At 33.3% G+C, this 22427-nt stretch overlaps 2 long non-coding RNA genes across 3 annotated transcripts; one reads left to right on the top strand and one right to left on the bottom strand.

The window, feature by feature from the left end:
• The first annotated feature begins 782 nt into the window (after positions 1 to 782).
• LOC147410088 (uncharacterized) lies at positions 783 to 3820 on the top strand. Its single transcript, XR_015170282.1, has 4 exons — positions 783 to 1046; positions 1139 to 1213; positions 2032 to 2340; positions 3767 to 3820. It is a non-coding gene; the product is annotated as an uncharacterized LOC147410088 (long non-coding RNA).
• Positions 3821 to 15516: 11696 nt separating this feature from the next.
• On the bottom strand, positions 15517 to 21787 carry LOC147410087 (uncharacterized). 2 transcript variants are annotated; one of them, XR_015175610.1, is made up of 6 exons: positions 21370 to 21787; positions 20422 to 20535; positions 17058 to 19149; positions 16632 to 16783; positions 16165 to 16290; positions 15517 to 15536 (listed from the first exon to the last, which is right to left on the bottom strand). It is a non-coding gene; the product is annotated as an uncharacterized LOC147410087 (long non-coding RNA). The 2 variants fall into 2 exon arrangements; XR_015175609.1 differs by lacking the exon at positions 15517 to 15536 and adding an exon at positions 15634 to 15720.
• Between the last annotated feature and the right edge of the window lie 640 nt (positions 21788 to 22427).

Below are 22427 nucleotides of genomic sequence, written 5' to 3'. Positions count from 1 at the left end.
TTCAGGAGAACAATTGTGTGTGTAAAGGAGATCTTTGTACAGTGTAAAGATAGTTGAAATTTACATTTATTGTCCCTTGATAGACTTAGATGTGGGGAGTTTGCTTCTAGGCTATTTAGTGATTACTAAGAGTCTATAGTTATCAAACGATTAAACTTACCATTAGTTGAACTCAGTAATAGATTCTTGGTCAACGGCCAGCCTGAGTCGGATAAATTGTCACCCAACTGTGATATGCAAGACTGACCTCAAAATCAGATGGAAGTGGTGGGATTTCATAACAGATATTAAGTATTAAAATATCAATTTTTCATAATCGAGGCGGTTATATCGATGTATTCCTCAATCCTTTTATCGATTACATCGCGTATTTGTATTATATATCTTTTCTTTTTTATTTCTTTGCTAATAGATAGATGTTTATACTTTGAAAGCATGTTAAAACTAATTATGAAATATTGGTAATTATCTAAATTACTTTAGGTGGTGTTTGTTACCACTTCTTGAGGCGCTTTTGAGGTGAGAATCTGCGTCTCACTCTTAAATTACCGTTTGGTAATATTTTTTGCGTTCAAAATTTGCGTTTTAAAACGCAGATTGAAAAAGCTAATAAAAGACGCTTTTATATTCGCGTTTGCGGGAGTTTCTAATACCGAAAAATGGCTCAGTAGAACAGACCGAAGTACCCTCGATCTCTTCTCTACTTCTCTTCTTCCCTTCTCTGCGATAGAACTGCACAGCAGCTTCCTTTCTCGACGGATCACGCATCTCTTCTTCTTGAAAATACCTCGCACATCCATTCTTTATCTCTCTCTTCTTCTCGACAGCACGCAGCTGTTCTTCGTTCAACCGAAACCCCACAGACACCTCTAGATCCCCATTGACGATGGCACACATCTCCGATCGAAGCCATCGACGATAAATTGGCAACGGCAGGCATCTCTGATCGACGCCATCGACGATCGATTCTTGGGTTTCTTCTCATATTAGTTGTGTTAGTAGAGCCGGCGTTCAATCGAGCATTCAATGGCCGAGTTATCGATAAGGTAACTCTCTACTAAGTATTTTAAAACTTTTAAATTTTCTATTTTTCTTCGTTTTCTGTTCTTAGATCTGTTTTCTTTCTCTGATTTTGTAGTTGCGAAACATTTGAGTTCACAGGGACGAACAACAGTCAACTTCGGCCCAACGAATCTGGTATGTTGCAGGGAAGGTAAAGTTTCTACAAATTCTTGTTTCATCTAGTTTGCAATTATTTTGATTTAGGAAATTTGATATTTTAGAGTGATTTGGTTGGTTCTTATACATAGTTAGCATTTTTCAAGTTTATGAAATATTTTGTGTGGGAATAGTGTAGGTTGAGTTCTGAATGAACATTTAAGAATCCAATGGAGAATGGAAAAAAATTGAAATTCAGGAATAATTTTAGTAAAATTTGAATTTAAACCAAAAACATAAAATTTATTAATTTTATTGCCCTTCAATGCCTCTGAAGGTTAGGTGGTAGTTCTGATCTCACCACCTCAATAAAATGAAAAAGTATGTCCTTACTATTTAGGTGTTGGAAATTCCACCCATCATGTGTATACTTCAACACCCTTAGGTACAACAAATTTTTGTTGAAAAGAGGTACCAATCTAATGAAAGTTATTTCTTTGAATTTTAAATGATAAATATCTCTTAAGAACAAAATGGCATGACTGACCAACATTACAATGAGTACCAATTTGAACATCATTGTTGTTAACGTTCTCGTGGAACCTTGTGTTATTCAAGCTATATTTCTTGGCACATACTCATTGTTATTGTTGTTGTTGTTGTTGGAATTGTTGTCATTGTTTGGCTCCTTGTACTCGTAGCTTTCACCCAAGTTCCACACATCCCAACAACATTAGTTAGTAATGATGGTTCCTTTGTATTTGGTACTTTACCAACTAAGCTACCTGACACCTTTGCCTCAATAGAGACTATTATTTCATCAAAAAATTTATGATTTGTATGGTAGTTGTTTATTAGTTATTTTGTGCTCAGGATTGTCCTAAATCAAATTTGAAGACTGAGGTAGAAGACAAATAGATGGAGGGCAGTCAGTCACAGAACTTGGGAGGAGGATCTCATCAGGGTTTGAACATGAATTGGGTCTTGCAACTTACTGATATTGGTAGAGGTTTATTGGCTAAGATGTATAGATTGAATTAGATTTTAGATTATCCCGATTCGTTTTCTCATGTGTTCTCGGATGCATTTTGGAAAGCGGGTGTGATTTCGAACCATCCGAGTATTTGTATGTTGGTTTCGAAGAAGTTTTCGGAGCATCCAAGCAAATTGCAACTCGAACGTGTAAGTTTTTTTTTTTGAAGCCTGTTTAGTTACTAAGATTTTCGTGCCGGTAAAAATAAAAATTGATTATTTCTGATTTGGGGAAATTATTGGTGTAAGTTGATAAGGTTGCTCTTGATGCTTTGCACGATATTACTAAAGACTATTTTCAAAGTTTGGAACCATAGGTCCCGGTACACAGTTTTTTTCATTGCTACTAGAAGAAATATCATCTTTTTTAGTATTTGATTGATCTACATGTATATATGAATGTGCTTTTAGGTTGTGTTCATTGTTACTGGTAATATTATTTGTTTTGTTCACTTGAAAATAAGACTGGAATCCATTTACCACATTCTGATCTTGGTAAATATGCAAGAGAGTTGAGCTAAATGATGTCATCATATGCTACATACTGATCATGCAGTGTGGATTACCTATTAAATGATGTCAGAATATAAATGAGATATTATGTGGATGTGTTACGAATATAAATAATACTGGTCATTTTTAGTACATTCTGAGTGCATTATCAATATTAATTATGCAGGTATTTTGTTTATAAGGAATCTCATATGTCCATTTTTTAGAGGAGATGTTGTCGAAATTTCTATAGAATTATAAATTTTTCTATAATTTATTTTTAGAATTATAAACATTTTAAAATTAAAATAATTATTTTTTAATTTGTTATATAGTTTTATTATATTTATATATATTTAGTGTAATTATATGTTTATAGGGGTATTCTGATAATTTTTTATGCATTCTGGGTGCATTATGTTGGATTACGTATTATGCAGGTATTTTATTTATCAGGAAAATTTCATATGTCTATTTTTAAGAGGAGATGTTGCCGAAATTTCTATAGAATTATAAATTTTTCTATATTTTTTTTAGAATTATAAATATTTTAAAATTAATATAATTATTTTTTAATTTTTATATAATTTTATTATATTTATATATATTTAGTGTAATTATATATTTATAGGGGTATTCTGATAATTTTTTATGCATTCTGGGTGCATTATGTTGGATTGTGTATTATGCAGGTATTTTATTTATCAGGAAAATTTCATATGTCTATTTTTAAGTGGAGATGCTGCCGAAATTTCTATAGAATTATAAATTTTTCTATATTTTTTTTAGAATTATAAATATTTTAAAATTAATATAATTATTTTTTTAATTTTATATAATTTTATTATATTTATATATATTTAGTGTAATTATATATTTATAGGGTATTCTGGTAATTTTTAATGCATTCTGAGTGCACTATTAACCTTAAGGGTATTCTGGTCATTTTACCCTAAATTGCAAATTCTAGAAGCTGTATCAAACAATAATTATCAGATTCTGGTCAACAGCACAGCACTTTTACAAAGCTCTATCAAACAAGCTTTTCAGTGTTTCAGTTTCTGAAAGCAGATTCTGACAACAGATTCTGGCAGCAGAAGCTGACAGCAAATTCTGGCAGCTGAAACAAACGGGGCCTTAATATTTTCCTTAGTCTTTATCCGAATGTTATGTTATATCAAAACCTACATAATTTAAATTTCAATATGTTTATTCGTTGCATGCTGTAACTAATTGGTAGAACAGTAAACATCATGTTGAGTAGCTCTTGTTACTCATCCTACCATTCATATTTTTAGATCATATTACTTTAGAGGAGTCAGTCTTTGAGAATGAGATTTACGAGGAGGCACCAGAGATAGAATGTTTGGATGACCAGCTGCCTCCATCAATTTGAGTAATTTTAAAATGTAGTAGTTGTTTCCTTTTTATGTTTCAGTTTGAAAAACTTATGTCATAGAATTGTGTATCATTTATATCTAGTATTGTTATCTAATTATCTATTTTTTCAGTTAGTGAGACTTTTTTGTTTTTGAGACTTGAGGATTTTGGATTATAGTTTGGTTGTTATTAGCTTCTGCACTCCATTAGTTTTTAGTATTTTAACATTTCTATTGCATTATAACTATTAAATAGGACCTATCTTTACTATTGCATTTTATAATGGGAAGGGATAGTTAATCATACCTCGAAATTCAAAGTTTATTCATGAGGATGTGTGTTAAGGTTTTGGGGAGTGTCAGGATATGTAGTAATTATTTATTTTTATTTTTTAAATCACACAAAGTAGAGTTTTCTGACATCACAAAATGTTAGAAAAAAGTTGAATTCTTTTATTTTTGGATGTGCTCAATATTTGCATGAGTTATGAATGTATTTTTAAGCATTAATAGGTTTCTGAATTGGTATCATGGGTGAGGGTGCCGATGTGAATTCTCTATATAAAGTAATGATTTTTCATAAGTACATTGAAGTGATTTAATTGTTAAAGATTTAAGTGTTATTATTATTATTTTTTACTTTTATCAAATTAATGTAAATAATATACATTAAATTTCATGTAATTACACTTGGGCTTTGGATCCATGAGTCAGAGCGAGAAATTGGGTCGGGTCTTTGGATCTGAAATTTGGGACATGACAAAACTCAATTTTACGTGACTTTCATTTGGTTGAGTCCACTTAGGTCGAAAAACTTTGATCCAAACTTGACTCCCTTTATTATCCTATAGGCAATTTTACCTGAGCCAGTCCAAGAAATCGAGATTCCTATTCCAAGCAGATCCGTGACGAGGTTGGGTAGCTTAACCCTTCAAGTCAATCTGGTCCATTATGTCCCTAAGTCTAGTATGCTGGTTTACTCATAAACGGTTTGTGTGATTCTCAATTAAATATTATTTATCAATTGATTATGCTTTTTTTCTGAGGATTGTTATTAAAAGGGGCCCTTCAAGAAATATGAATGTGTCGAGCTTTTGATTTCAATTGTCATACATGAAAGCTGTTTTGATGAGTTTTGGCTTTTGATGCCATTATAAAAATTAAGAACTAGAACTAAAATTAGGAACATTTCTGTTATTGATAGTAATTGCTTTAATGTATAAGTTGTTAAATATGAATAGTTAAATATACCAAAATACGAATTACACTGGTTGACTGTTTTGAATTTCTTTCTTAATCATGTTTTGTTCCTCATAAATTGTACAGTTCAAAGTTATGGGTAGTACCACTATCTTTGTTTGATTCACATCCTTGGTAACAATCTCCCATTTGATTCTTGAAAATTTTATGAATTTTTTCATTTTTTTTCAATGAAAATATTATTCTCCAGATTATTGAAAAATTCTGAATGATTCACGATGTTTTAAGTTACAAAATAATAAAACATTTTTGAATTTTTATACAACTCAGTTGAAAAAAATGCTACTTTAACTTGTTATATGTTGTAAAATGTATACTTGTAAGTTGTTAAGTGTAACACAAGTTGACTTTGAAGCGACTGTTCCAAAATTTTGGAAAAATCCATATTTTTAGGTGACAAATGTCCCTTTTATCTTTAAAAAAAATAATGACATGGCCTCTACATTTATTTGAGATTATACCTTAATTTTTCAAATTGATGATTTTCCATTGACTTTGGTCTTCTTTTATAAATCAATGGAATATTTACTGCCCTAATTATCACCACCGTCACCCATTATATCATCACCTTCACCATCACCAATTTCATCATCACTATCACATTACCGAACTTTTGGTTTTCGAACTTTTGAAATGAGATAGATAGTACAAGTATGAAGGGATATGCCTCATATTTTTCATTTTTCGAATTCTTGACCGAATTTTAGATCAGATTTTTGCAATCGAAAATCGAATAGAACTCTAATTGTTCATGTATCGATTTTTTGCCGTACTCCGAATTGCTAACAAGGGTTCACATATCTTATCATGATTCCAATTTATTACTTGTTTTTCTAGGTCAATGGGTTCACTATTTGCCCAAGTTGATTGGAATACGATAATAATGTGAATTAAGGAATTCTAACTAATAAAATTAGAATTCAAATATCTAGTAAAAGATGATGGGTCTCTTGTAATGGGATCTACATTATGAAATTATGGCACATAGCATTCCCACCCTCTTCTAAATGGCCTTGTTCTCAAAGGCGAAACTTCGAAAATCATTGTTAATGTAGATCCCATGATTCTTAACTTGTACCTTTAATCAGTGATGGATTGATTATGGCATTTGACCATTCGTCCGTTAATGATGGTTTGGAGCTGGGTTTGAAAAATGTTATCTTTCATAAAGAATTGGAATTTGGAAGCCTCACCATGCCAAATGGGTGATGAGTACCATTAATTCAACCTTATAATTGATACAACACCTAGAAGTTATCGGAATTCGGCATATAGTTGGTTTTTTGTTTTGGTAGTCCAGGGAGTATCCACATCTTAGGTACGACTAGTCTACCTAGGGCCGCATGCACCATTCCACCTTGTCACGTGTTACGACATTTAAATAGTCATATTTCTATGAAAGAGCATATAAAGATTCAAAGTCATGACCTAGGGAGAAAACCCAATCACTTTCTTACCATCTCAGCTAGGACTTAAAATGGGTTGGTTTGAGGTTGGATATGAGTGTGTTCATATCCATATCCGAATTTTTTATCTGTAAGCAAATCCAACTTGAATCATACTAGTTAAAACCATATCCGAATCATTTTAAATTAAAATACTTAAAATGTGATTAAATCGTGATTTCATATCAAAACCTCTCCATCTTGAAGAGAGGCCTTGACCACTCCAATCAATTGTTGTTGGTTGATGAAAGATAAGTTAAAAATATAAAAATACATTTTTTCAAGTAATATATCATTCGGATTTTAACAAATATAAGGATGGATCCGTATCCAACTCGAGTCAAGGGACATCACTCATATCTAAACCAAATTTTAATTCCGATATACTTGATGAAACCAAACCCTCTAAATTTGGATTCGAATCACTCGGATTTTGGATAAAATCTGTACCATTTTAAGCCCTAATCTCAACTACCCCTTGCATCAAGTTGATTTAAACACAAAATCTCAAATAAAATTTTAACATTTAAATATTCATTAATAAGTTATTATTTTGCTAATCGGAGACGAGTTTTCAAACTATGCGTGGGATAGAGTAACCTTTAATAAATCTATTCAATATTTTATTCTAATTATTGTTGTTTCCAAACACCAAACGAAAACATAATATTTATATTTATTTTAATTTAAGGTGCCAAATAGCTCATGTTGGTAAAGTCAATGAGTGATGAATATTTACACCCTAATGCCCTTCACTAAATTAATTTATTCAAAAGACCATTTTATCACTTGAAAAACATTACAAAACCCAGCGAGCCTAGTTCATATGATCGACAGTTGATGAATAAAAAAATAAGAAATCAGTGTAATGGTTTCCATGTGGACGGTGAAATCATAGATGTAAGCCTATTAAATAAATTAATTAATTAATTAAAAAGATCCTAATTTTAAAACTGATTGTGTGTATTTTTTAGCTAACTTACAGCAACTTGGTCTCTATTTTTCAGTCTCTATTTTAGAATATTCTTAAAACATCATTGACGCTCTAATTCACTATATATTCACATGATAAAAAACAAAAAAATTGCTATTAGCAATCCAACTTTATTTGTTACACCTCAAGTTAAATATTTAAAAAAAAAAAAAAAAATTGTTATTGGCAACCAAACTTTACTTGTTACACACAAGTTAAATATTAAAAAAAAAAAAAAAATACTATTGGCAACCCAACTTTACTTGTTACAACCCAAGTTAAATATTTAAAAAATAAAAAAATAAAAAATGTTGTTGGCAATCCAGCTTTACTTGTTACACCCCAATTTAAATAATAAAAATAAAAATCCACCAATTGTATGAGGAATCAAATTTGGTATGATCATGTTTAGTAGAAAAATATAAATATATAAATTTAAATTAATTTCATTTATTTAAAAAAAAATGAATATTCCTGATTAAATTGATCTTTTATTACAATTTTTTGTCGACTTTGGTTGAACATTTGATTAAATCTGAGTTTAAAATAATGTTATAAATATTTAATAAAATAATTAAAAATATTAAATAATAACAATTGAAAATAAATTAGGGACAAAATTTATATTTAAAATATATTTTTATTGAAAAAGGAAATTAAGAATGTCATTTATGTAAAATAATGGGGATACAATTGGTATTTGTACAAGATGAATAGTGAAATAGAGACTATCTCTATTTTTTTGGCTTTATTTCCAATTTTCAGAGATGTTAATAGTGATTTAGAGGGTGTGTCAGAAATTAAAAGACCAGTTGGAGTTTGGTTCTGAGGTCTCTATCTCTAAATATAGAGATATAGAGAACCGATTGGAATTGCTCTTAGCAGTTTTATCAAGTTGACTTAATAAGTTTCTTTGCTTCTATTGAGTTTCGAGATTGACTTACCTTCAAATCCAATCGAGACGACTCGGTTAAGTTTTTTAAATTATGGTATTGATTTTTTTCGAAAGAAACAGGAGATATATATAAGAGAGGGGGGGGGGGGGGCAGGGGACATATGTAAAAACAATGAATTTTCAAAATATGGGTTAGAGGTTTTGGGTTGAGCTGATTTTTTGCAAGGATGATCACTATGATGAGAAGATCATCCTCACAAAAAATCAGCTCAATCTGAAACTTCTAAATCCATCAAAACTGATTTACAAATTATTGGCAAAACTTAGCAAAAAATCGACGGTCCACATTCTAAATCACTTTTAATGGGGTTAGAAGTTTCAGATTGTACTAATTTTTTTTTCCAATGATCTTCCCATCAAAGAGATCATCCTCAAAAAAAAAAAAAAATCAGCTCAATCTGAAACTTCTAACCCACATTTTGAAAATTTATTAATTTTACATTATTTATATATATATATATATGGGAGCGGTTCAGCAGCCCTAAAGTTTGCCAAACATTAGGCCAAACATTTTTCAAAACTTGGGTTAGAAGCTTTGGAATGAGCTGATTTTTTGTGAAGATGATCTCTACGGTGAAGAGATCATCCTCTCCAAAAATCAGCCCATTTTGAAATTTCTAACCTTAATTTACAAATTGAAGAATCGTGGACCGTCCAATTTTTGTAAATCACTTTTGATTGGGTTAGAAGTTTTGGAATAGGCTGATTTTTGGTGAGGATGATCTCCTCATCATAGAGATCATTCTCACAAAAAAAAAAAAAAAAATCAGTTCAATCCAAAACTTTTAACCCATGTTTTGAAAAATGTTTGGCAAACTTTAGGGCTGCTGAACCGCTCCCTATATATAAAAGGTGGTGTTCGGAGGCCCTAAAGAGAGCCAAACATTTTTTCAATATATGGGTAAATCAGCCCATTCCTAAACTTCAAACACCATCAAAAGTGGTTTACAAAAATTGAAAGATCCACACTTCTTCAACTTGTAAAGTAAGGTTAGAAGTTTCGGAATGAGCTGATTTTTGGAAAAACGGTATGAATTTTTAAAATCCTCAAGATCCATGGGCTTAAGCCTTATGCTTAGACATTTGGCAATCCAAACGTTCCATGAATTATTATACTATGATCTCTACATCAGCTCCCAGGTTGCCAATAGTCCAAACATCTTCTCAATGGCTTTGTCCAGACTCATCATGCACGAATGTACACTTATTAAACAAGTGGTTCAAGTCTTCTTCCTGATCTCTACATGTCAACAACTCTCCAATCCTTCAACCATTTGAGAGTTTTTAGTCCTCTGCTCCCCTCAACTGATAAGAGTATCAACATTAGAATTAGGCCCCACTCTAGAACCATAGCGCAATTCATCAAGGAACTCATTTTTGAGGATAAGTTTGGAGGACCTTAAATGGATTCAACACAAAACTTGGTTGACTCAATTGAATTTTTTAGGTGAATAACCAATTTGTCAATTCAAATTGAAAATGCACTGACTCCTCAGTTTAAAATCGGACTAAGTTTGTAGTTATACTTAAAGGGTGGGTTACCTTAAACATGTTGTGAAATGATCTTATTTAATAGGAAAGTATAAATTCCAAACTATTTACAAAGTTAGTCAAAAAAAATATGGTAATTATTTCACTTTTTTATAAATACCATGAATGCCCCTAATATTAATTTGGTGAAAAAGCAATTTTACACCTGCTATATTATCATTTTAGGGGATCTCTAACCAACCCCTTCAAAAAAAATCTCTTCAAAATAGCATCTTCTACAAATTTTAGACAGTGTTGAACTCTAACCAGCCCCTTATAAAAAACATCTTCTCTACTTTTGTTGGTGGGTTGATTTAAAATTTTGAATTTTTGACATAAAAAGGATTTTAAAATATGTTAGTGGATTGTTTTGAAAATTTTGAAAGACAGAAATGGCATTTAAAATTGAAGACTGTTGGAGTTTAATTTTGCAAAACGGTCTCCATATTAGAGATGCACTAAAAAAATCACCACAAGAGTAATAAACACAATTTGGTAACTATTTTGGAATATCTACTGTCATGGTAATTTGGAGATCTCTTCTTCATGAGCTGGTAAATTTCTCTTTAATGATTATTTTAAAAAAAATGCAACTGTTAATTATAAAGTATTAAAACTATTTTCAAACTTATATAAGGGCTTTAATCCTATCTCATGACCTGATTTTGGTGATTTCCCAACTGAGTCAGCTGTGTTAACAAGTCGAACTGATTATTAAGGAGTTGACTCAGAAAATTTGTTCAATCGAGTCAACTTTAAATTCAATCAAGTGGCATGAACTTTTGTTGGCACCCCAACTTTTACTTGTTACATTCCCATTATTTAAATTATTTAATCATATCCTGTTAAAACTAACACACTATTTAGAATCATAACTAGCATTAATTTCCATAACAGAATTTTCCCATAATACACTAATAAAAATTGTACACTGATTACAAAAAAAAAAAAAATATCACTACCATCAACAATCCATAAGAGAGAACATCAACAATCCATAAGAGAGAACATGAACCAGTGACAATCATTTACTCCAACAACTTAATGTTGATGTTGTTCTCTCTTAAAATGAGAATTAATCTACTCGTCTTATTTATTTAATTTAGTTGAGGTATAATAAGTAAAATCTGGGGTGCCATAGAATTACTCTTAAAATTTGATGGTTGATCCCACCACGATCAATTATTGAGTAAGCACATGCAGCCCCCAGTATAAGTCGAAAGTTGTTGCTGTTGTTGTTGCTGCTGTTTCTTCTTCTTTTTCTTCAACATCAACAATTTTAATTCATCAATTGCAATTCTCTTTCTGTTTCATAGTCTACTTAAGAGATTTATATAATAAGCATGGCAGAATCAGTTGCATATGCTTTTCTTAAACCTATATTGGGGCAACTGAGCTCTTCAATTGTAACAGAGTTTGGATTGTTATGGAGTGTTAAGGAGGAGTTGGACAAATTGTTTAATTTCATGTCAACAATTCAATCGGTTCTTCAGTATGCTATACTGGGGAGATCTCCTCCAAAATCTCTGAGCTTGGCGTGTGCAAACCAGAATTACGGTTATTCTATAACTGGGTCTGCCCTACTTAGCAGACCAGATCTTCCTCAATGTTATGCTGCCCTTCTGGCCAAGCTAGGTGCTCTCTACCTTGGCCTGCCCTTCTGCTGGGCAACGTTCCATATGCTGATCTGTGTATGGTACCACTTAACTGGCTTGGACACATGTACGGTCTAGATGAATGTATGGTTATTTCCCTCTACAAAGGGTATCTAAACCACTCAAAAACAATTGAGAGCGATGGAAAAAAGGTCTAAGTAGGTATATCAACAATTTTTTCTCCTTTTTTTCTCTTTTGGAACTGAGGTATCTTGGCCTCTTAGAGCACCCAATTAATACTTGGGGCACATACAGTCCCCTCTCCTCGGCCAGTACTTCATTTTTTTTAAGATACTCAGTATTCATCTTGTATCACTCATAAAGAAAATGATCCAACAATCTTTAAGAAATTTCGTAAGTGCATAGGGATGCACACTTTGCTAGTATGCCCAAGAATTGAAACTGGAAGCATCCCTAATAATCAATTCCAGCAAACAAAATTATTTTGTGTACTGGATTTGAGTGTTATAGAAATCAAACAATTGCGTGAGTCATTGGCAATGTGAAACACCTACTTTACCTTATCGTATTTTCTACAAATATACAAAGATTGCATTAATGAACGAGCAACCTTTATAACTTGTAGATGTTAGACCTTAGTAAGTGTTACTGGTTAGTTTAGTTACTCAATGACACATGAAACTTGATTGATCAACGGCATTTTGATTTTGGGAATGCAAATATTCGTTGAATACCAGAGGGAATTGGAGGATTAACATGTCTACAAACACTGTAAAAGTTCAATGTTGGTAAATAAAGTGGACATGAGATAGGAAAACAAAAGAGATTGATCAACCTTAGGGATGAATTGCATATTTTGAGCTCTAAAATAAAGTTAATTTGAAAGAAGCATTACATGGGATGGGGATGATGATCATAGTGACAATCATAAAGGTAGTTTTGCGAATGAAGTATTTAGAAGGCACCAACCTCTCTCCAATCTCAAAATGCTAAGTATCCAAGGCTATAACGGTGAAAGATTTCCGAATTGGGTAGGGGATCCATCATTCTCCAAATTGGTGAATGATGGGTTACAATATTGTAATTCATGTGAAACCCTCCCTCCATCTACCATCCCAAAGAGACATCTTATAGTGTAAATGGATAGTGTGAGATATTTGGGTCATAAGTCTTGTGTTGAAGGCTTCAAGCTTACTAATGGTTTTCCATCTTTGGAGGAGATTTATAACGAATCGATTCCAATTTTAGTAGAATGCGATGATGGCGTTGAAGAAGGTGATTTACCTTGCCTCTCTAAACTTCATATAAAGAGAGTTCGATCACTCTGTCAAGGTTTTTGACCTTTCTTCATAAGTTATGCTAGTACTATCATAGTTCAAAATGTCGTCTCATTTTCAAAATGTTTCATACAAAACATTTTTGTTTTTCAGTCTTCCGAGACGAAACATCCATGAAATCCAAACTATTTAAAGTTTCAGTCATTTCTCTATAAGATTTTTTCCTAATCTGCAGATACACATGAGAGAGAGAAGTACCTCCATCTTCTTCTTCTTATTTTTTCCCTAAAAAATTGAAGATGGTTTTTTAACGAGTGACATGCCCTTGACCTTGGTCTTCTCTGAAAGACTTGACTTCTTTTATAATCTCCTTGTATTTTGGTAAATATTTGAGATAACCGCATGTTTTAAACTGACGACATATCCCATGATCACAATCCAAATTGAAGGACTTCAAAAAAGAAAAAAACAGTAATCTAATGTCTCGAATGTTTAGGGAATGTTTCGTAATAGGGTGCAACTTGGTCCGATTCAAACGAAGAACTGAATCAAATCGATAGCTTTGAGGTGGTTTGGTTTGGTTTGGAAGAAGTGGCGGTTCGATTTCAGGTTAAGAAAATAGAGAACTGATCAACTTGGATCGCTTCTCGAATCAAGCTTGTATAGTACCGAACAAAATCGAGAACTAAACCCCCATGCAATAGATAAATATATATGTATATAATAATAATTATGAATTATTTTAGGAGCTAGGACATATATTAGTGAATTTTATGGATAAACTAATGAATTTTTATGGAAAGATTAGTGATTATTGTATGAAATTTTATGTTTATTATATGTTTGCTCTTTCATTGAAAAATACTACTTACAATTTATAGAATATTGATAATCCGTGGAACCAAACCGAACCAAATCGACTTTAGTTAAGTTTGGGTTGGTTTGGTTCCAGTGGAATTTGATTTAGTTCTGGTTCTTATTTAGTGGAATCGACCTATGTTGGTTCGATTCCAATTTGACCTCAAACCGAGCCAAGTTGCACCCCTATTAAATACTTGTTTATCTACAAATGTCAGAGAGTTGCCTCCTTGCCAATGGAGGGTCTGCCCACCACACTTCAAATTCTCAACATGTCCAGATGTCCCAGAACATACCAATATCACACATCCCCAACTTTTCCTTACACACTGTATGCTTCTCTTTTTTACACTAAAATACCTACCCTTAATTTTCTCTCCGCATTAACGGGCGGTAGTGTCAAAATTACAATTTTACCATATAACATTTAATCATTTAAAAAAAAAAAACTTATTTATGAAAATCACTTTCTTACCGACTTTGTAATTAACATTTGTTTTCCTGGTAAATAAGTTTGATTTCATCTCGTGATTTGTTAACTTGCCGGACTCTATTTCAAAATTCTATGGACCAACTTGTAGATACTCGACTAAGTTATTCAACAATCACTACAAAATTTTAAGTTTTTAGCGGGGGTCAAAAACCGCCGCAAATACCCAAAAGACCACCGCAATTATCAATAGTGATGGCCGCGTGTAATGCCACTATAGGTGGCGTAGCTAAAGGTCATATTGAGTCCTATAGTGGCGGTCAAAAACCGCCGCTAATTAATTGTACTACCGTCGCTATAAATATAAATGGGGTCTATTGTGACAATAGTGGCCATCACTAATTAGTTTTTTACCGTAACTATAAATATGATTTGAATGCCTATAGTGGTGGTAACACTACGTCATAATGCGACAAAAACAACTACCCCTGCAATCGCAAAAAGAATTGTTTTAAAAGGAGTGATTTTTTAAATGTGACAAACCAAAACAGTCGTTTTTCTGAATTTATAATATAAAAAAATTATTTTTCTGAATTTACAATTTAAAAAAAATGGATCATTACATTCATCACAAATATTCTTTCAATAATTTGGTACAAGAAAGGTGATAAAATACAAGATTAATTAAGAAAGGTACTAAACATCGTTCTTTCAAGTCTCACTTCAATACGATCTGAACATAAAAGTTTCTAAAAATACATATAAACTACTGATTAAACTTAGCCACCAAATTATCATCGTCATTATCATCTTTGCTGCCACATGATTGAACTTAGCCACCACCACCAGATCCATACTTCTTCCCCAACACGATCAATTGCAGCTTGTCGTAACCAGCAAGCACACCAGCACCTGCAACTGCATGCAAGATGTTTGCGCCAGCACCCTTAAAGAGGGACTTGGCCCCTTCATTCTTGAGAATCTGAGAGAATGCATCCAATGAACTCTTGTACTTGACCGCCTCTCCAGATGTCATCATCATCCTTCCACGCACTATATCAATAGGGTATAAGGCCAGCCCAGCCCCAATTATGATCCCCATCCCAATAGAAAACTTGCTAGAAAGCTATCCTGCAATCACCAAACACAATAGCACACATTGACCAAGTCGTAAACATATACAGCCAATAATTACAAAAACCAAAATACTAATATTTCTTCTTTGTTTCAACTGAGTTGCATGTCACCAACCAACAAAACCAGTTTTAGAGAATCATACATTCCAAAGTACTGGAAGCTTGTTCAACATGAACACCTTCAAGACACCATAGAATTAGAGGTAAGTACTAAGTAGATAGCTTTTAATGATAATATTCTTTATTGGGAATTGATTTTTCTAAGAACATTTATTTCTTTCAGAGAACCAATTCAATTTCACTCTTTTTCACTTGATTGGATAAAGTAAAATGAACTCTCGATGAAGTTAAATAGAGTTGAAAGAAATTTGGTGATACTAAAGAAGTAAAAGATCTCTACAATAGGAAATAAGCAACAAACTTGTCCTATAATTGAATCATTGAATTGGAACCATAGAAGGATTTGAAAATATTTTGAGCTGTGAGATGCAGGAATTGGATGCTACTTGTATATTCTACATTAAGTGCAAATGCAGTGGCTACAAGTGGAGGTGTCGGCATCAAGTCTTGTGTGTATGCATGTGTGCGTCGTGCACATGCACATCTATGGATGCTATTCATACCTTCAGAACAACGACAATGGTGCCAGGGGGCTTTGAACCATCAGGAATTTGGAAGACTGCATTATGCCTTTGTGGATCAAACTGCTCATTATGGGATCGAATTTCTTCTCCAAACTTCCTGAACACCTGAAGGCAAGAATAAGCACATGTTATCCTTATATAAGAAATATCCCTCTATATATAAAAAAAAAGTTAAATGAATAAAAGCACTTTGAGAGTGAAAAAACTTCAAGAAAAAATAATGTAAAATAATAACAGAGGAAAACAGTACATCTCTTAATGCAAGAACTAGTATAGTCATAAAGCAAACATGGCACAAAAGAAAAAAATGGTCCAGATCCAAAACCTATATCAGCATAAATAGAACAAGGTTCCAAGGGGTATGTTTGAAAACTTAAGGAACTAGGACATCAAAGCACTATATATCACAAGTTGTTCAGCAGAATGAAAAGAAATTAGGCACTTACGTTCCCTCGTCAATGTTGAGTTTCTTGTAAAAGTTAACCACAAACATGCCAACAAGTCACCCATAGGTTGATCCTATCATTATTCCATGCACAAATTGACCATCTGGAACAGCCGTTCCAAATGTCACCACTGCCAAAGTGTAAAACATAACCTGGAAACATAAAGATTAGAAACATATGATCCGAATGTTTCAACAGTTGAACCTGTTCATCAGCAGGCCCTAGTTGGCTAGCACAAATACACAAGAACAGTTACATAATTCAGTGCAAATAACCGTAGATCCTTTTCCTTGTGTATTCCGAAGGAAAAGATCCATGGCTATGTGCACTTGCCATAGCCATGGAAGGAGTTATAATGTAGAAAGCAATCACTAAAATGAGCCGCATCCAACAAACAAAGAAAAAAACTAAAATGGGCAAGTTTACCTTATTCTGATGCTCCAAACAATACCCTTGGAAACTAGATCTTCCATAGCATGCCAAGTAGTTTCAAGGGATATGGTTGTGTCTATATTGGGCACAACGTCTTCATCAAGAGCACTGGAAGTTGTACCCACACCTGCATTTATGTCTTGGATTAACTCTCAATCATCAAACCCATTGTAAACACAAAACAATACAACCTCAAGCCCCAGAAATCATCTTCTTTCTCCGACTTGTTACGTGGCATGGACTACTCAATACTCATTTCTCTCATGTCCAATGGCAACCCATTTGACTCGAATGGTTGGAACAATCAAAATCAGAAATCTCTTTTAATCTTTCACTATCCCCCTAAGGAAGCTTCCAAGAAGAAGTATCTGCAAATTCGGCCACCACAGCATTGGAGTGACTTCCAAAATGATGGATATGTCTTCTATCAAGCTGAGCTATTAACGATCCTTCTTTCATTCAGGGATGCTTCCAAAAAACAGCAGATCTATCATCTCCCACTCCAAATCTAATGTTCTTTGTTGCATAATCCCTTATGTTAATAATACCCTTCCAATGGGGTAGCCAAGAGTAGAAAAAAATTTGTGGGTACAATTAAGAGTGAAAAAAATAGTTTCGGGGCAACTAAGAGTGGAAAAAAAAATAGGTGGTGGCAATAGTGGCAGATTTCTTTATCCGCCACTAAAATCGGTCGCAATAGCACATTAATCCATAGAATTTGAAAGCTCTTGTGGGGGCAAGTGCCCCCACAGCCCCTACACTAAATCCACCCCTGCCATTCAGGGTATGCCACCTCCAAATATCTCCCTCCCTAACATACCAAGCATGCATCCATCTACTCAACATAATCTTGTTTTCAACCAATTTCCAAAAGAGTTTTGTAAGACCAATCGTATTTAGAATGGACTCTATTTTGTGAATAACTCCTCTAGGAATCCAGAAACACAAAGTTCAATAGATTTGGAAGCTTCACAACACTGATTTGATTAACTCAACTCTACCAGCATACACCTTCCATCCTTCTACCATTTTATAAATTTTATCAATTAGAGATTGGCCAAAGGAATAAGCAAATAAGGGGAGGCTAAGATACCGGATCGAGAAAATTTTCTTTAATAGAAATAATATCAATAATGGTCGTCTTATTCTGATGTGAGGCACTGAAAAACACACCACTCTAATCATTTTTCTTTTGGAGCCCAGAAAAAAGGAGAATTATCAAGAAGTTGTCTAAGATTTTGGGCCAAGTTGATATCCTCTTTGGAAAAAAAGAAAAATATCATCTGTGAAAATAAAATGGGAAATTAAAGGTAAACCTCTTCCTGAAGGGATACTAATAAGACTTTTCTCAATTTTTTTTTCTCAAGAAGGCAAGAGAAAGCTTCCATGGCCAAAGTGAACAAGATCCCAAACAAATATAATGAACTCAAAACAGAACCCATTAAGGCCGGGGATTTATTGGAGGGAGAGTTTAAGATTACACCTTTTATTTCTTCCCTGGATACAGGCCTAGATAAAGCAAGGGATTATTCTTGGGTAAGTTTGGCCTTAAACGGAACATATGGACAGTTTAGAAGAGATGTTGAAGTTAATACCTTTTGGAAATAGGTTACATCTACTTCTCCAATCTTCTTGTCTCCCTATACAAGCAATCCTGACTCATCTAAAATCTCATAGATTTTAAATGTAATCACTCCATTGTCAGGGTGTGTCTGGTTATTGTAGGTACAATTATATGCAAATTTATTTTAGTCAGGAATGACTGTTTCCTTGTTTGTCTTAAAGGGATGGAGGATGGATGACAAGTACAGCCAGGCTCTCAAGGGAAGGATCTGGCTGGGTTGGGACCCTGATCATTGCAGCCTTGATGTACTGCACAAAACCGATCAAACCATTATAACCATTGTGGAAGCTGAGGATGGGAAAATGCTTATGATTACTATGGTGTATGGGTCTAACAGAAGACTGGAAAGGAAGAGACTCTGGGAGGAGCTTGAGTGCATAGCAGGCTATGCCAACTATTCCTGGATTGTGATGGGAGACTTCAATGCTATCGGCTCTGTCAGAGAGAAGATAGTGGGGAGACCTGTTACTCAAGCGGATATAGAAGATATGGGTGAGTGTATCCAAAGAACTTGCCTCATCGTGTCTAAAATAGATAAGAGTCCTGACTAACATGAAGCTAACTTTCTGGTTAGTGGAATTTCTGACCATAGTCAGATGATTGTCAACATGGGGGCTGAACAACATAATACAGAGAGACCCTTCAAGTTCTTCAACCACTGGATCAACGTTTTTTCGATTATCCAACCTAACCTTTTACCACAACCAATTGTCTGGAGAAATCCTATCTCAAATTGGGTCTCTTTCAAAACTCTGGTTTATCTTAAAAGAGAAACTTGAGTGCTGGGCAATGGGCATGGCATCAAGATAAGTTGAGAGTATAGTGGTTCGACATGGTCTGAAGGTTTCAAATGACTAACACATTGTTGAATATTTTTCCTTTTCTAGAGCTGCATAAGGGACTGAAGAATGCATACATAGTAAAATGTAGTCGATCCAATATTTTCTATTAAGGGAAACAATAAAACAGCATTGCTAAACATTGTCATTCTCACTGAATTTTTTAAATTTGAGAGGCAAGAAACTACAATTGGCAATCAAGTTTCAAGACTTTATTCTTGTTATTATATTCAATTTTTTTATATTAAATGGGATAAGCATAACCCAATATGATTCTTTTTCAGTTACTAGATCACTTGTTAAATGAGTTTAATTCTTTTCAATCAGATTTGGAATGTTCCAGCAAATGTAATAATGCCGAGACATCTGCATTGGGGGTTGACATCAGCCTAATTGGATAATTAAGTAACAAGCCTTGTGTACTTGTTCAATGCCCCCTAACTTGTCTTACCACCCTCCTCTAAAGAAAATAAACCTACTTATCTGCTTATCAGATATACATACCATGTGCCAGAGCAAGTTTTGACACAAACTTTTGTTATCATAGATATTTCAAGTAGAAGGACATCATACACCAAACACAGATTTCAGTGATTTTGATGCCACATATTTTATATAGAGGTTTGTCACCTCAACATCTAATACTGTGAAACAGGCTATTTCATTGAATTCTTCAAAGATGGCAACATTTCAGGTCAATGTTCAAATAATTAAACAGAAATAGACCTGCAACTAAGAATAGAAATGGTTTTTTCTCTTTTGGCAAACTAGAAGTTGACAAGAATAGACTAAATTACTAAGTTGTGTTGTGTGTGATCATGACACTCCTATCCATATATATGAAACAGATATATACAACTTAAGAATAATCAGGTAAGAGGAATGCTTCACAAACCTTAACACTTTCGGCAATCAGACCTTGTGCAAGAACATCAGAGGTGGTTGTCACATCCCCAGCCTCCCTTACCAACTTAGCACCAATGTTCTCAACAGGGTCCTCCAACTCGACCTAAAAAATAGCTCTTGAGTTTCAATAACATCCACAAAGAATGTAGAATCAAAGGTCTAAAGTCCAAAGCACAGAGCTAAGCCATAGTCAACTAAACTAAGCCAAAGTGCAAGACTGTTTAGAATGTAGAACTAGATCTAATCTAAGGAATAAAAAAATTATCAAAACAATAATCAACCAAACCTGCAAAACTAGTAAAAACAAGAAATTTTAGAATGTAGAACTAGATCTCATATGAGATATACTCATAATCATAAATCTTAATGAACTTAACCATCAAAATCATAGATTTAGCCCATTTAAACTACAGTTACAAACTAAAAATGAAAAAGCAAGGATAGAACTCCATGAGATCTGAACTAAAAAAAAAAAACACAAAATCAACAAATTTTATTGAAACTGACTATCAAAACCTCATATTTCTCACCCTTCCAGTGGACATATATGATATCTTCATTAATATAAACTAACAATTTGAATTGCAAGACAAACATTCATAGAGAAGTTCTCTGCAGTCCAGAACCAGAATAAGATAAACTAATCATATCAGCAGCCAAACAATGGAAATTGGAACCTACTTTTCCCACCAAAAAAATTCAATTTTTTAGGGTTCAAGCAAACAAGAAGCAATTCAACTAGAACAGAGACATAGCTCTAATTTCCTCCCGAAGAAGCAATACATTCATCTACAGAAACAAATGTACCAACAAAGGAACAAAAAGAGGTCACATCTCAATTCAAAATCATTCCCACCTTTCTGAAATGAGACAAAATCGAAATCAAAACTACTCATTGGAAAAAAAATCAAATTGAGATAAATTTCAAACGATTCACCTTGTAGATGCGGAGAATCTTCCACTTCACAATTTAGCAAAGATCGAAAATTCAGCAAGAACCCCTCTTAAACCAGCTCCAATGGCGAAACCCTTGATAGAAGCTAGGATGGTTCTCCAAATCCTTATTCGAATTCAAATAAAATCAAGGAAATGAACAAAAAGATGAAAAACGTCATTTTCTCCATGAAAACCTCAACGACATCCGACGCAAGGAGGAGACATTGAAGAGAATTTAGGGTTTCAGGAGCATTAATGCAGATGAAATGTATGAGAGTTGCAGAGAGAGACGGAGAGGAAAAGAGCCTCGGAGCAACTAATTGGATGCTCGTAAGGTGTCATTAATGGTGACTGCCGCTCAAAACCTCGAAAAATCTCAATCCGAAACGAAAACGAGAGAGAGAGAGAGAGAGTGTGTGTGTGTCTTTCCCAAAATCTGATGATACAGGAAGAGAGGTTTTTCGCGAAAATTTTGTAGGGAGAGGGTTTTCGCAAAAATGTTGGTTGGGTTTGGCGCGCAGGCCGTGTTGTACAGTGGCGCCTATTTTGGCCGCCGCTAATGATGTGTCACTAAAAACAATTAATTTTAAATAATATTTTTACAGAAAATAATACTAAATATTTTTATTTATTTTAAAACATTAAGAATTCTTTTTAATATGTTTTTTACTTGATTTGGTGCATGGCTATTCGAGCTAAGTCGTGTTTTAAAATTCTGGTTAAAATCATTATTTTTGTAAAAGGAGTTTTATAGTACAATTTTTGGGAATTCAATTACAAATAATTTATTAAACTTATATGATCAAATTGATCCGTAAGTAAAATATATTTGTTCTTAATTACTCCTAGATCAACCTGTGGAGATAATGAAGAAATAGATCTGAACATTCTCGTCATAATTTTGAGTTTTTTATTTTAATTTTTTTAATAAAAAAAAGTGATCAACTTTTGACTCATTTACAATTCTGGCTCACTGTTCATTTTAATTACCAAAATGTAAACATAACGAATTATAAAATCATAAATCTTTTTTAAGTTTTCTAGTGCTCATTGTCATTA

Source organism: Akebia trifoliata, chromosome 2 (genome assembly GCF_017979445.1).
Source record: "Akebia trifoliata isolate Shusen 1 chromosome 2, ASM1797944v1, whole genome shotgun sequence".
Taxonomy (NCBI): domain Eukaryota; kingdom Viridiplantae; phylum Streptophyta; class Magnoliopsida; order Ranunculales; family Lardizabalaceae; genus Akebia; species Akebia trifoliata.
Note: the sequence above shows the minus strand (reverse complement) of the source record. Positions and strands in the feature narration are given on the sequence as shown.